This window comes from Leptonychotes weddellii, chromosome 5 (assembly GCF_054177405.1).
Source record: "Leptonychotes weddellii isolate Sample4059 chromosome 5, ASM5417740v2, whole genome shotgun sequence".
Lineage (NCBI taxonomy): Eukaryota > Metazoa > Chordata > Mammalia > Carnivora > Phocidae > Leptonychotes > Leptonychotes weddellii.
The window spans coordinates 135,556,316-135,570,577 of record NC_138373.1 but is presented as its reverse complement, the minus strand read 5'-3'; the positions used below and the strand labels follow the sequence as shown (position 1 = coordinate 135,570,577).

Genomic DNA, 14,262 nt, shown 5'->3' with positions numbered 1-14,262 from the left:
AGCCCCGCCTCCGCGCGCCCCGCCCTGCGCGCGCCCCTGCGCCTGCGTGCCGGGACGGTTGCGGCGGGGGAGGGGCGGCGGGGGGCGGCGGGGGGTGGGGTCTCGGCCGCGCGGCAGCGTGGGTTCCTCGGAGCCTGAGGGGCTGGGGCTGTGTCCGAGCGCGGGCTGGCGGTAGCCCGCCAAAATACCCGTGAGTAGGAAGAGGCAAAGACCCCTCCCTCCCTGTTTATAAACACCGCTACCTGCCCCATGGAGACCTTAAATATCATCTCCAGGCGAGGAGGTCCAACTACGTACATCCTCACAAAAAGTTGCACCCCGGTCAGGAAATGCCTGGAGGCATCGCAGCGATGGCAGTCTCCGCAGTGACTGACGTCCCGAATTCGCCCGTGAGGTGCGGGGAGACGAGAGGGTGAAGGCCTAGAAAGGGGAAGACGGTTAAGAGGGTTCGTTTGGAGGGTTTTAGGGGTTTTGTTTGTTTTCCAGAGGAAAGAGAGAAGGCACATTTCCTTTTTTTTTTTTTTTTAAGTCTTTGGTTAGGGGGTCGTTTGTTCTCTCAAGAGTCCGTTCGAGCTTGAATATTTCTTTGAAGCTATGGGTAACATCTTCCACTTTGTCCCACGCTCCGGAATGTATTCATTAATACTGGCAATGGCTAATATTTACGAAGTGTTTTGCGCTTGCATTTCATGCTAAGTAACAGGCACAGCTAGGTACTGGAGCCCACGCTAAATAGAATAGGATTTCTGCTGTCTGGGAGTTTCAAGTCTTCTGGGGACTTGGGACGAACAACCTTTCCATTTCAGAGTGTCACCCACGTTTTAAGGTTGGAGCCAGGAGGCCCCTGGTGTTAAGGAAGCCAACCCAATCTATCCTGCCCCCTCCACAGAGCCCAGGCTACTTAGTTCCAGGCACGTGTGACTATTCGGTTTTCATTCCTAGAGGGCCTACTGTGTGCCAGACACTGGCATCTAAAACCAGCCCCTGCCCTTCCAGGATCTTAGGCACCTGAGAGCAGATATAGTCAGATATCAAACAATCACACAAGTACATGTAAAACTACAAATGTGATAAGGTTGAAGGTGGTGGAGGGTTTCCCAGGGAGATATGACCAGACCTGCAAGTCAGGAAAGGCTTCCTGAGGCAGGAGGTCAAGGTTTTGGTCAAGGGCCAGAGGAGGGGGAGCTAAGGCCACCAAGAGCCTGGTGAACTTTCAAGGCTGAGGGAACTGGGACATATGTAGAGTCCAGTGGGAGAAGGAGCAAGGAGAAATGAGTAAAGGCCCATGTGGCTGCAGAGGGGGTGGGGGTAGCTGGGTTCCACCTTTGGCCCAGAGGGCTGTGAGGCCTGACTATTCCCAGCCTGGGGTCCCTTGGAGAGTCCAGAGTAGGGCACTGGTCTTCCTGTTCTAGATTCTGACCTCTAGGTTCATGACCGCTGCATCTAACTTCATCATCTTATCTCCAGGGCCAGGCAGATGCAAGTTTGTACAATGAGTTAACGTTGAATAAGTGATTTAAAAAATGAGATTTTACCATGGCACAATTGGAAAGCTTATCAAGTCCGTGCAGGGACATTTTCCAAGCCTTAGCGTTCTTACAGAAGCTGCCTGAAGTTTATTTCCCGATTAATAAACAGGAACCGAACACATGTAGCTAGGGGCTCCATTTTGGCTAATATGCAAATATTATTTTAAGATAATTGGTTCAAATTGATAAAATGATTAATCTCACCATGGTCTTTTTAAATGATAAAGAACATTAAGTTTCCCTCTGCTTTAAAGGTCTAGCTTCTATTTTGTGTTCAGTGAATATTAGTTGATTGGATGTTGATCTACTCAAATCTTTCCCATTTAGTAATTACATGAGGTGAGGCATGAATCAGAATTAACTGAGGAGGAAAGAGGAAGATGGCTGGAAAAGACTCACTGAAGGGAGGAAAAACTGGCACAGAAAACTGGCGAGCATGAGCATGGGGCCGCTTGCTTCAGGTTCCAGACCGTTGCATATGGTTGAAAAGATCTTGAGTTCAGGTCTCACCTGCACCAATCACTAAATGTAACTTTTCTCACCTGTCAAATAGATATAATATCATTTATACCATCTTGCACAAGACCACAGTGAATCTGAGGGTGCTTTAAGACTATAAAGCATTTAAACATAGGATATTATTAATAAGGACATTTTCTTTGGAGATCTATCCTCCTCCTATGTTTCCTCAGGGAGTAGAGGAATAACGCAGAGGGCCAGGTGCTTGGAAAGGGCTGTGAGTTGTGAGGGAAGGGTTTTAAAAGGAATTTTGCAACAAATGATTTGAACGGAAGAATGCTATTCTATAAATAACCACCCCCTACTTTTCTGTTATTTATTGAGTTAGTTTTTGCAATTATTTGAGAAACACCTAAGAGAAAAGGAAATTTTTGACTAGAAATGATAGAATAGAGAAAGGCCGAATTACAATGCTGGATCTTCATTTTCCTATGTCAGTTCCTCAGTAGTAGGGTGCACACCCCAGCCCAAAGCTCCCTGCTTAGCATTGTCTAACAGGTATTATGCATCTGAAATGCGCTTAGGCACCGTTCAAAGCTTAGATCATATCCAGCCAGATCACAGTTGAGATAGACATGAGTTGTTTTTCCTCTGCAGGGCCAGTAAGGACTGGGCTACACCGGCCGGTTTCCTTGGGGATCAGAGTCCAATTTCAGGTTAATCTGTTTAGTGCACTAAGCACAGTGTTGTCTTACCTGGAACTTATTACATGCGGAGTCATTTCCTGTACTATTTTCAAATACTTGGAGGCATCAGAGAGGAGAACTAACATTCTCTCTCCAGGGTGCTTCTTTTCCTGGGGTCTTTTTATGGGAGGCAGTGCAATAGGGGTGCCGTGCAGGGAGCTTGTGGCCTTCTCTTGTAATTGACTCACAACGTTACCGTGAAGTAAGTTCTATCTCCCAGGGTAAAACTGATCATGACAAATCATCCCTTCCTATGTCTTTCCAATGATAATAATAGCTAGTCATTACTGAATGTTACTCACTGCTGGGTGTTTGTCATGATCATATTTGAATAATCCCAACAGCAGTATTATGAGACAGCTACTATTTATCGTCCCCATCTTACAGGCAAAGAAACAGGGATGGCCTTTCTCTCTTTGCAGCCAATATTCTTAACTCCTGCACTGTATCACTGTAAGCTTGTCTTGCCTCTTTTATTACATGATTATTTTGTATGTGTTATGTTCTGACACTGGAATTTCTTTCCATTTTAAAATGAAAAAGGAGCTTTGTTTAAGGTAAGATGGTAAGAGAAGCTCTTCTAGTGCAAAATGGAAGTGGAAGTCTTGATTACAATTTCATGTCATCTAAACTTTTTTTTTTTTAAAGATTTTATTTATTTATTTGACAGAGAGAGACACAGTGAGAGAGGGAACACAAGCAGGGGGAGTGGGAGAGGGAGAAGCAGGCTTCCCGCCGAGCAGGGAGCCCGATGCGGGGCTCGATCCCAGGACCCTGGGATCATGACCTGAGCCGAAGGCAGACGCTTAACTGACTGAGCCACCCAGGCGCCCCCAATTTCATGTCATCTAAAGTGATTTTGTTTCTTTTACAAAAGGCACAGATTAGAATGGAATAAGCAATAAACTAAGCCTTAGGATTAAAAATCCTAAAAAGGATTAATGCAAGCAGCATTAGCAAGACTTTAAAAGAGACTGGTTTGCCTGTTTATAAGCTTCTCTTTCATTGAAGTAAAGAATGATTTTCAGATTTTCAACTCATTTTCTATTTCCTCAATTCCTATTAACTGCAGAGCACTTTGTTTCACATGCATCATGTTTACATGCAGTTCTAGGTGGGTAATAAAAATGTTTACCGGGAAGCACAGCTCCCATTTTCCTTCTTTATCATTCAGGGAAAGGTATGCCAAGTGCTTATCTCCTCAGCAAAGGCAGTGACTAGACATTTTCACCACCTTCTTCAGGACAGCATTTTAAACTCCTGCTTCATTCAGAATTGCTTCTTTTTGCTACATAACAATTCTGCTATTTTCATTTGAGGAGAAAAGCAAAAAAAAAAGAATGTTTGCCTATAAGAGACATGTTACTCAATTGTAATGTATGGACCTTGTTTTGATATAGATTAAAACAAATGAAAAATAAACAAGAAAAAAGACATAGGGCAATTAGGGGATGTGAACTCTGGTTTATGATATTAAGCAACTGTTGTTATTTTGAGGGGCTATGATGATGTTTGAAAAGAGAACTCCTTACCGCTTAGAGATATATACTAAAATACTCAGAGCTGAAGTGATATGATGTCTGAGATTTCCTTCAAAATAATCTGGGTTGTTGGAGCAGGGAAGATGGGTTGGGAGTGTGGAGGAAACTAGAGGGGCCATGAGCTGATTGTTGTTGAGGTTGTAAGCCATTAGGAAATGGAGGAGAGGAAGGAAACTGAAAGGAGGAGAAATGTTTTATATTTCATGGGGCATGGAAATGAATCTCTGTTAGAAAGAAGCTGTACACACTCATGATATAAGTATTAGATTCTAGAATGATTAGAATAACCAAAAGTGCAGTTTGCAAGTTATGCAATGTTTTTATAAAATATAAAATAGAGAAATAGGACATAAAAATTACTCACCTGTGCAAAAAGTTGTGACCAATATTATTTCATGAATTGAAAAAAATTTAATGGTTATTTCTGTGTGAAAATTTAATAGTGATTGATTTATCAGCATTCATCCTTGTGTGGTGAAACAGAATTTCATTCTTAGAACTAGACTACAAGCCCTAGGAGGGCCGAAATCCAGGTGATCCAGTGATACTTTAGCTCAGTTATAGGCTATGAGGCAATCCGTAGATATATGTTGCTGATTTCTTCTTCTGGCATAGTTACTATATCATGTATCATATTCCTGTATAGAAAATGCAAATACAATCAATTTCTCTCCGTTTCCCTCTGTCTCCTCTCTCTCTCTTTCTTTCTCTCTCTCTCTCTCTCTGGCTATTTATGCTGATTTTTAAATCTGTCCTTGATTTTTGTTTGTTTTGGTTTGGGGCTATATATATAAAATTATATATATTTACCCTAACTGAGGAATATGATCAACTCAGTCCTCAGAACCTGACATTTATTTCTCACAGTTTTGGAGATTGGAAAGTCCAAGATCAAGATGCTGGCAGATTCAGCATGTGCTGAGAACTCACTTCCTCATTCATAGATGCTTTCTGGTTCCTTGTGTCCTCACAAGGTGGAAAGGGCGAGGGAGCGCCCCGTAGTTTCTTGTAAGGGCACTAATCCCATTCATGCGGGCTCTGCCCTTGTGACTTAATAATCTCTTAAAGGCCCACTTTCTAATACCATCACATTGGGGTTTGGATTTCAAGTAGCTACACAAAGAACTGTAGAATTTATCTTTAGGTGGGAGTTAGAGCTGGTGATTTGGTTGGGAGAGGAGACTTTAGAAGCACAGTTTTTATAGCATTTGACATAATATTGAGAAACATCAATTGTTTATATCAGTGAAAAAAGTGTGGCTGCTTTACTGAGCATTAATGGGAGCTTATGCTTTTTCCAAAACTATTCCTTTTTCTCCCTCCAACTAAAATCACATTTGGCAGGGACTTAGGCCAGTGATGGACATAGTGGGAAGGGTCAGGTGGATTTCCATATCAGGTAGACGGCAGAGTCCTATAGTTTTTGAACTGGAAGGGATCTTAGAGCTCATAGTCAAATCCCTTATTTTTCAAACATAACCTTTCTCTCTGGCTCTCACCCCTCTTTGCCTAACTCCTGCTTCAGGACTCCATTTAGAGACCCTTCCTTTAGGAGGCATAATTTCCCTTCTCCTGCAAAGTCTGGTTGCAGTCCCTGTTTCTGTCCCCTGTACTTCATCCATGGTCACACTCATTACTCGGTATTATAAATACTCTTTTCATTTTATTTTTTTATCTGTTGCTCCCAGGAGATTCCAAACAGTTGAGGGCAGAGGCCTCTGCTATATCTAAGGCCAGTTGTAGGGCCTGCACATAGTCATTCTCAAAAAGTATCAACTGAATAAAGGAATGTACTTGAAAAACTCCAAGGCAAAATCATTTAAGAATAGGGAGAATTTGCTAGGGTACAGTGGACTAGGTGGCTGGACCAACAGGGAGAGAGCAGAACTGACAAACCAGGAAACATCATGGGAAAGGATAACAACAATATATAAAGAATAATAATGATAGCATCTCCTCAGTGCTTCCAAGGTGACACCCTGTGTCCTCATACTTTATAGATATTAACTCGTTTATGCTCCACCAACATGCCATTTTACAATGAGAATACTGAGGCAAGATGAGTTATATAACTTGTCCAGTTCACAAAACTAGAAGGTAGAGCCAAGTGTTCAACTCAAGCAGCGGAATTTCAAAACTGTAATTATCATCACAATTACAAGCATTGATGGCAGAGCTCATAACCAGAAGACACAAGAGCAATCTGATAGATACCTTGCCTTCAGCTACAGTCCATGCTGTGTATAGATGAAGAAGGTGGCAGGTGAATTTGTAGTCAGAGCACAGAAATGTATAGACCTGGGGCATGTCTTAGGTAATCTAGAAGTTTCTTGCACCCCTAAAGATTGAACTAAGTCTTTGAATGTACAACAGGTTCTTATATAAAAGGAGAATTTGAACTTGAAGGAGAATTTGAAGGAAAGGTATTCTGGCAATCTAAAAAATATGAATTAAAAAAGACTGGAAATTTGTCCATTAAAATATTGACAATTGGGTATCTTTAGTACTAGGATTGGAGGTGATTTAAAACTCTTACGTATGCTTTTCCTCACTTTCCAGCATTTCTTCAATGTGCATATATTACTTTGATGATTTTTTAGAAGAAAAATCTTGGAAGTGATAAAGACAAGCACTAGCTTTTCTCAAACTCCACCAAGAATGAATTACATCTATTTGTAATGACTGAAACAGGGGAGGTCTTTGAACTTTTGTGACTGTTTAGAAACTTAGCTAATCAGGATTAGAAAGAACTGTATCAGTTTATTAATTTGGTTCTGGATAGCTGAGTTTATCTTTCTCCCTTCTATCTAAAAGTTGAAAGGAAGTTATTCATTGGTGGGTATAAAGATTTATCCTAGATTATATAGATTGCATTGTTTTGTGGGTTATTTTTGGTTTTGTTTTTTTACACTATAGGTTACTATCAGCAGAAGCCCCTTAAAAGTGGCCTCTATAGGATCGTGAACCTCTTGAAATTGAATGCAAATCTTTGTGTGTTTGTGTATATATGTACATTTTTTTTTTCTTTTTTTGGAGTGGATAAGTTCATAGCTTTCATACATTTTCAAGGAGCTCCTCAAAAGGATTAAGAACTGCTACATGAAATGGACTCACCAGACAAGGACAAGAGGAGTCTGGATCTGTTGTTAGAAAGTTAGAGGCAGGGGCGCCTGGGTGGCTCAGTCGTTAAACGTCTGCCTTCGGCTCAGGTCATGATCCCAGGGTCCTGGGATCGAGCACCACGTTGGGCTCCAGCCCTGTGTTGGGCTCCCTGCTCAGCGGGGAGCCTGCTTCTTCCTCTCCCACTCCCCCTGCTTGTGTTCCCTCTCTCGCTGTGTCTCTCTCTGTCAAATAAAATCTTAAAAAAAAAAAAAGAAAGAAAGAGGCAAAGTTGGAATGAGGTAACACTGTCAACAATCCAGGTGCAGGGTTCAAGAATAAGATGTTATAGTCATGAGCTGGTCATAGTTTATAAATCAGAATCCAGGTGTAGGGGCAGAAACTGTCTGGAACCAGGAAAGAGGAACAGAAAGAATACAACAAAAGCAGTTTTAGTAAATACCTGTTGCTTGAAAAGGAATTAATTTTAGACTTGGCTGAGGCAAGAAGTTTCCCAGTAACAATGCTGTATTCTGGTATGAGTTAATGTGTCTAAGCTCCCAGAGAGCTCTATGATGTCTCCAATTCTCCTTTCTAAGGGGTCTTTCCACACCCTTATAAACAATCTACTAGAGGGGTGCCTGGGTGGCTCAGTTGGTTAAGCATCTGACTCTTGATTTTGGCTCAGGTCATGTTCTCAGGGTTGTGAGATAGAGCCCCATGCCAGGTTCCACGCATGCTCAGCAGGGAGTTGGCTTGAGAGTCTCTTGGCTCCCCTCCCCACCACGTACACATGCTCTCTCTCTTAAATAAATAAATCTTAAAAAAAAATCTACTAGAGGGGCGCCTGGGTGGCTCAGTCGGTTAAGCCACTGCCTTCAGCTCAGGTCATGATCCTGGAGTCCCGGGATTGAGTTCCGCATCAAACTCCCTGTTCAGCAAGGAGTCTGCTTCTCCCTCTGACCCTCCCCCTCTCATGCTCTCTCTCTTTCTCATTCTCTCTCTCTCTCAAATAAATAAATAAAATCTTTAAAAAAAATTAAAAAAAAAAAAAAAGGGAAGCCTGAGTGGTTCAGTCAGTTAAGTGTCTGCCTCCAGCTCAGATTATTGTCCCAGGGTCCTGGGATCGAGTCCCACATTGGGCTCCTTGCTCAACGGGGAGCCTGCTTCTCCCTCTCCCTCTGCTGCTCCCCCTGCTTGTGTTCTCTCTCTCTGACAAATAAATAAAATTTAAAAAATATTTAAAAAAATAAAAATCTGCTAGAGATTCAGAGATGCTAGACTTTTGTGCTTTCTATTACTTACTCCTATTCACCACATTTATAAAATTATGTCTGAAGCCTTAAAATATCCAGAGAACAAGCATAAAAACATTGTTTTTCATAATAATAATAACAATAATAATAATAATTGCAACTGTATAATACAAATGCAGATTATTATAGGGTCAAGATGTTCCACAAAATAATAATATTAACATTTAGTTTCACATTTAGAGAATGAGAACAATTTATTACAAAGATTGGATGGTTAGTAGGATTGGTTCTCATGGAACATTGGGTGAAGTTCTTTCTTTCTTCCTTCCTTCCTTTCTTTCTTTCTTTTTTTTTTTTTTAAGATTTTATTTATTTGACAGAGAGAGAGACAGCAAGAGAGGGAACACAAGCAGGGGGAGTAGGAGAGGGAGAAGCAGGCTTCCCGCTGAGCAGGACCCTGGGATCATGACCTGAGCCGAAGGCAGACGCTTAACGACTGAGCGACCCAGGCGCCCCTCCTTTCTTTCTTTTTTAAAAGATTTTATTTTTAAGCAATCTCCACACCCAACATGGGGCCCAAACTCATAACCCCAAGACTGAGTGGCATGCTCCACCATCTCAGCCAGCCAGGCACCCCATCTTTAAACTCAATATAAACATTGTAGCAGGCACTGTGGAGGATACAAAAGAAATAGAAGACAGAGTTCTTAACCTCAAGATATCAGTCTTTTCAGGAAACATGAAACAATACAAGTCCAGTCTAGAATAAAGAGTTAAACTCAATGTGGTCAAGTGCTAAATTGTAACCACATTCAGGCTAGTTGAGGGCTCTTGGAAACTGCTTTCCAACAACAAAAATACTCATGTGTATACATTCATGCACACACACAGAAACCCTCATCCCTAATGAAAATAGCTTTCAACATTACCTTTCCTTTCATTTTTAAAAAGAAAATAATATATATAGGTATATATATTAATATATATATAGATGTGTTCTATTTCAGTTGTAGTTCTCCAAGACTTTTATATTCCAGCTTTATAGAAAAGTAACATTATTTAAAAAGGCAAGTAGCCATACATGTACATATAGATGCATTTTCTATTGGTGAATTTTCCAGGCTGAGCCTTTATATATCTAGTCATTAAAAAAAGAAAAGAGTGTGAGAGAAAGAGAGAGAGAAACAAGAAAGAAAAAGAAGGAAAGGAAGGAAAGGCAGGGAAAGGAAGGGAAGGGAAGGGAAAAAAAAAAAGAAAGAACTGTTCTACCTTTTTAAACAGAGGTTGGTGATGTTAAGATAAATATTCACTTATTTAATTTAAAGCACATATAGTATAGATTTTTCTGCTTTTAAGAGACACACTTGCATTTCCTAGTTTTATTTGCCTTTTAAATCTCAACATAGTTTTTCAGATATGTTACTGTTTGTAAAGATTCATCTTTATCCCTTTTAACTATTTGGAGAAATGAACGCTACAATTTGGTTCCTTCTTCTATGTAGGTTAATTAGATAAGAAATTTTTTAAATCCACATTTGAAGAAACTTGGCGATGCTTTAAGACAGAATACATCTATATATGCTTCAGGGAAATACTCAGGAAATACAAGGACAGAGCTTCTTTGAGATATTTGATCACAGAAGCACAAGTCATGTCTCCATAGATTCTCCAACAATGCCATCTGCCAAAGCCACTGTGACCGTATAGTCTGTAGGAGAAGGCACCCTGGGCCCAAAGACAAAACATCTGGGTTCTGGTGACAGCGTCTTTACTTTCTTTATCTGTTTTCTTCAAAATAAAGTTAATAATACCTCTATCTTCAAAATAGAATTAATAATACCTGCCCTACCCATCTCTCAGAGTTTTGTGAAGACAAACTGTTACAAGAAATAATTGGAAACACTTTGGGCAAAGCATGTAGAGTGGTTTCAAAATTTTAAGATAGCTTTGTAAGAAAAAATTGATTTAAGTGAAAATCAAATGAAAGTATAATGGTACATAGCATTTTATTTTCCCCAGATTGACACAAAGGTCCAAGGACATTGGGTTTTAGGAAGACTCTAATTTCTACGTCACTTGAAAAGCATTCCACAGTGGTGATTCTAGCCATGTCGAATCTGTGAAAGAACCTTTGGCTACCTGCTCTGTTTCTGGTAAAATCGAAAGGGCATGGGAAAAGATGAATGATTTGGTGAAAAGACACATAGGGTAGGTAGGGGATCACTGTTAACAAATGGCTGTTAAAGTTTTTGTTTAAGAAAGTGTTCCTCCAAGGGGTGCCCAGGTGGCTCAGTCAGTTAAATGTCTGACTCTTGGTTTTGGCTCAGGTCATGATGTCCAGGTTGTGAGATGGAGCCCATGTTGGACTCCACGCTCAGTGGGGAGTCTCGAGATTCTCTCCCTCTACCCCTCCCTTCGTGTGTGCCCACTCTGTCTCTCTCTCAAATAAATAAATAAATCTTAGAAAAAAAAAAAAGAGTTTCTTCAAGATTTAAGGACTTATGACAAGCTTATCAGTGTCTGGTCCCCACCAAAGGCCCTAATGGGTGCAAAAGTCTGCTGTACTGTTAAGAACTTCTGGTTTATTTTTCCCAACTTCGTGTTTTTATACTACGTCTCATGTATTTGTGCTCCTTTTTCAACACTCCCCTCTTTCCTCCAAAGCCTTTCTAGAACTGATCACACCTTCAATTCAACAGAATTTTATGAAATACATTATTCTTGAGGAAATTTCAGAGTAGTTCCTGCTTTTGTTTATAATTCAGTGATACTGTACTTGTTTTTCTTGGCTAAAGGAAACCAGTGACTAAAATGCTTCCTAAACTGTTCCCCTGCTGCTGCCTACACCTTGTTTGGAAAGTTTTCATTTACTCATTGATGGTATTGAGAGCTATTAAAAGGTTTAAATCCATATTATTAACCCAAAGTATGTTTTATAGAAGCTAAACGCCTAGTAATAGAGAAATGGTTATATATATTATGATGTATCCACTTCCAAGAGTACTGTGTAGCTATAAAAAACAATGCTTAACTATTTTCTAAAAACAAGGCAAGAACTTGTTACAAAGTTAGTTTTTTAGGTGTTAAAAGTAAATATAACAGAGTCCCAGTTATATAAAGATCTTTGAGTATAGGTGTTTTTTGTTTTCTTTACACTTAGCTGTATTTTTTCAATTTTCTATCATGAGCATGTTCATTTTTGTATTAGGATGGAGTCTATTTGGTTTTTTTTTCAGCCCAATACTAAGTAAATTGCTTTCACATTGGTTAATAAGAATAAAAGCACTTATAACCCCAACAATAATGATAAAAATATATGTAATATTCTGTGAGGAACTGGTATATAATGAATGAGTTCACTCCAGACCACTCAATTTTAAGTCAAACCTAGAGGTCAGCCTGTTAGTATGCAAAGTAGGAAGTAATGAGGTTATTGGAGCTTTGTGGTTGACTTCATTTAACCTTGGTCACAACGGACATAGATACGTTGTAAGCCCCCACTACAGCCCTCCCCTTCATCCTTCACAATCTCTTCCCTTTCGAACTTCCCATTTTATTTCCATACCTCCCCAGTGGCTTAAATCAAGGGACAGAGGGAAAAATGGGGCAGGTCAAACTTAAAGGTATAGGAAAGATTCTTTTTTTCCTTACCTCTGCAGGCAGGGGAGATCCCTTTGGACAAGTTCTGAGAAATAAAACTATTTCATGTAACTGAGCACTCAACTACTTCAGCTAATGGATCTTGTGACCCAGTTGTGGGAGTGGAGTTGAGTTCCCTTTTATTTCTTAGAGTGACTTTTTAAAAGGCGCTGGAGCATGTAACAGTGTCTTTCTTTCTTTCTTTTGAACACTGAAAATTCATGGTAATGATTAATATTACCCCCATTAACATTTTGTGGAATTGATCAAGACCTAAAGGAGCTTTTCTGGCATAAGATTGTTGCAGTGTCATATGCAATAAAGGTTTAGTGAGCAGAGACTGCATAAGGACATAGCATAGCATAGCATATTTGGAGGCCCCCTAAAATCTCCATTAGCTCTCCAGGGACACCCAAAATTTTTTCAAAAAATGTAGTCTGTGATGCAAACGATATTTTTCTCAATCTTATTTACGATGTTGGGGAAGAAAGTTGTCTCTTGCCTTTACTGTTTCTTTTGTAACATATGATTTGTGCAATTATAAGACAAGTCCCCTAAGTACTAACTAGTAGGGGAGAAAAATAAATATTTGCAAGCTGAGAAAGAACTATAAGAGATGTATGTCCAGAGTACAGCTCTCCCCAGGGCTCCAGGAAGGCTGGCAGTACCAGAGGTATTGAAATGAGAGTATCAGGCAAGGTAGAGAAAGAAGAGGGGCCCAGGTTATGGGACGGTCAAGTTCAAAGGCACTGCTGTGTGAAAAAGAATCTTCAGGAAAACGAAAGCTACTTGCTGCGAATAGTTGAAGATGAGTCCAAAGAAGCAGTCATCAGCTATATCACAGACTTAGGTTCAGGCTAGGGAGTTCAGACTCTACTGTGTGGACCAGGAGTGTCAAAGTGACCTCAAAAAGGGTTTTACTAGCTGGCACAGATGTTTTAAAATAGTTTCAGGTTTGAATGCCTTTAAGTGGGACGGGTCTTTTCCAGGTCCATACTGCCTCCTCCTTTGCTGTATTAAACCCCATGATTTCACATATTTAAATATCTAGTAGTGAAGGCACCTGAGATTGTCTCAAGAAACCTCTGGGTAGGCAATGGAGAGTCAGGAAAGACTAGAATAAGTCAATGACATGATCAGATTTGCACTTTAGGAAGGTTATTCAGGCAGTAAAGTGGAGACTACGTTTTGTGACAGTTGGTATGAACTAGAGGGAAAGACCAGTCAGAAAAATACTTAGAAGGTAGAATCTACAGGGCCTGATAACTGATTGTATGTGGAAAATGAAAGAGGAGGCTTAAATGTCTTCTAAGTTCTTGCTCTGGTAAAGGGGTAGATTGGAGTGTGATTCACTGAGATGGGGGCTTTGCAAAAGGAGTAGCAAGGTGGGAGCAATGAAAGGATGTTCAGTTTGAGACCAGGTAAGTCTGATTGGTCCTGTGGGGCATTTTTGGCAAGCTGTTCAGTGGGCTAGAGATGTGGATGCTCTGGGTATTATTTGGCTTCACCCCTGGTCTAGAACCAAGCCAGGTTGTTGGGTTGTTGAGCTATTCTTAGCATTAGTTTACAAGCTTTTTTGGCAGTATCCCAAGGAAAAGTTTCTGTTCTCATTTGTTCCCACCTACTTCAATTCTCAGTTTGTATCCATCCTGCAGGGGTTTTAAGGAAGAGGAATGTAATTCTGTTTCATCTTTTTGTGACTATATCCTCTCTTTTCCACCCATCAGCTAACTGCCCTATGGTTGTTTGCACTGTTATTGTTAGTAGGTAATTGTGCCTGCATGGTTAATGACCCAGCAGCCCATGCGGAGATTTGGGGGCTGCATGTGAACATGAGCTGCTACCAGCAAGAGGTGTCAAACACCCAGCCTTGGCCGTGAGCACACCTGGCACAGAAGGCTTTCCTGTCCCATGAACACTGACTGACTTATCTGTAATAGGCCTACTGGAGGGGGTGGGGCTCAGGCTTGGCTGCTTATGGGGTTGGAAATAA

The 14,262-nt window shown here is 40.6% G+C and overlaps 1 long non-coding RNA gene across 1 annotated transcript in view; it reads left to right on the top strand.

Moving 5' to 3' along the window:
* Positions 1-106: 106 nt before the first annotated feature.
* LOC115941625 (uncharacterized) overlaps positions 107-14,262 on the top strand; it is a 170,839-nt gene continuing 156,683 nt past the window's right edge. The window contains exon 1 of the long non-coding RNA XR_014145840.1: positions 107-394. This is a non-coding gene — a long non-coding RNA (uncharacterized LOC115941625). The remainder of the gene's footprint in view (positions 395-14,262) is intronic.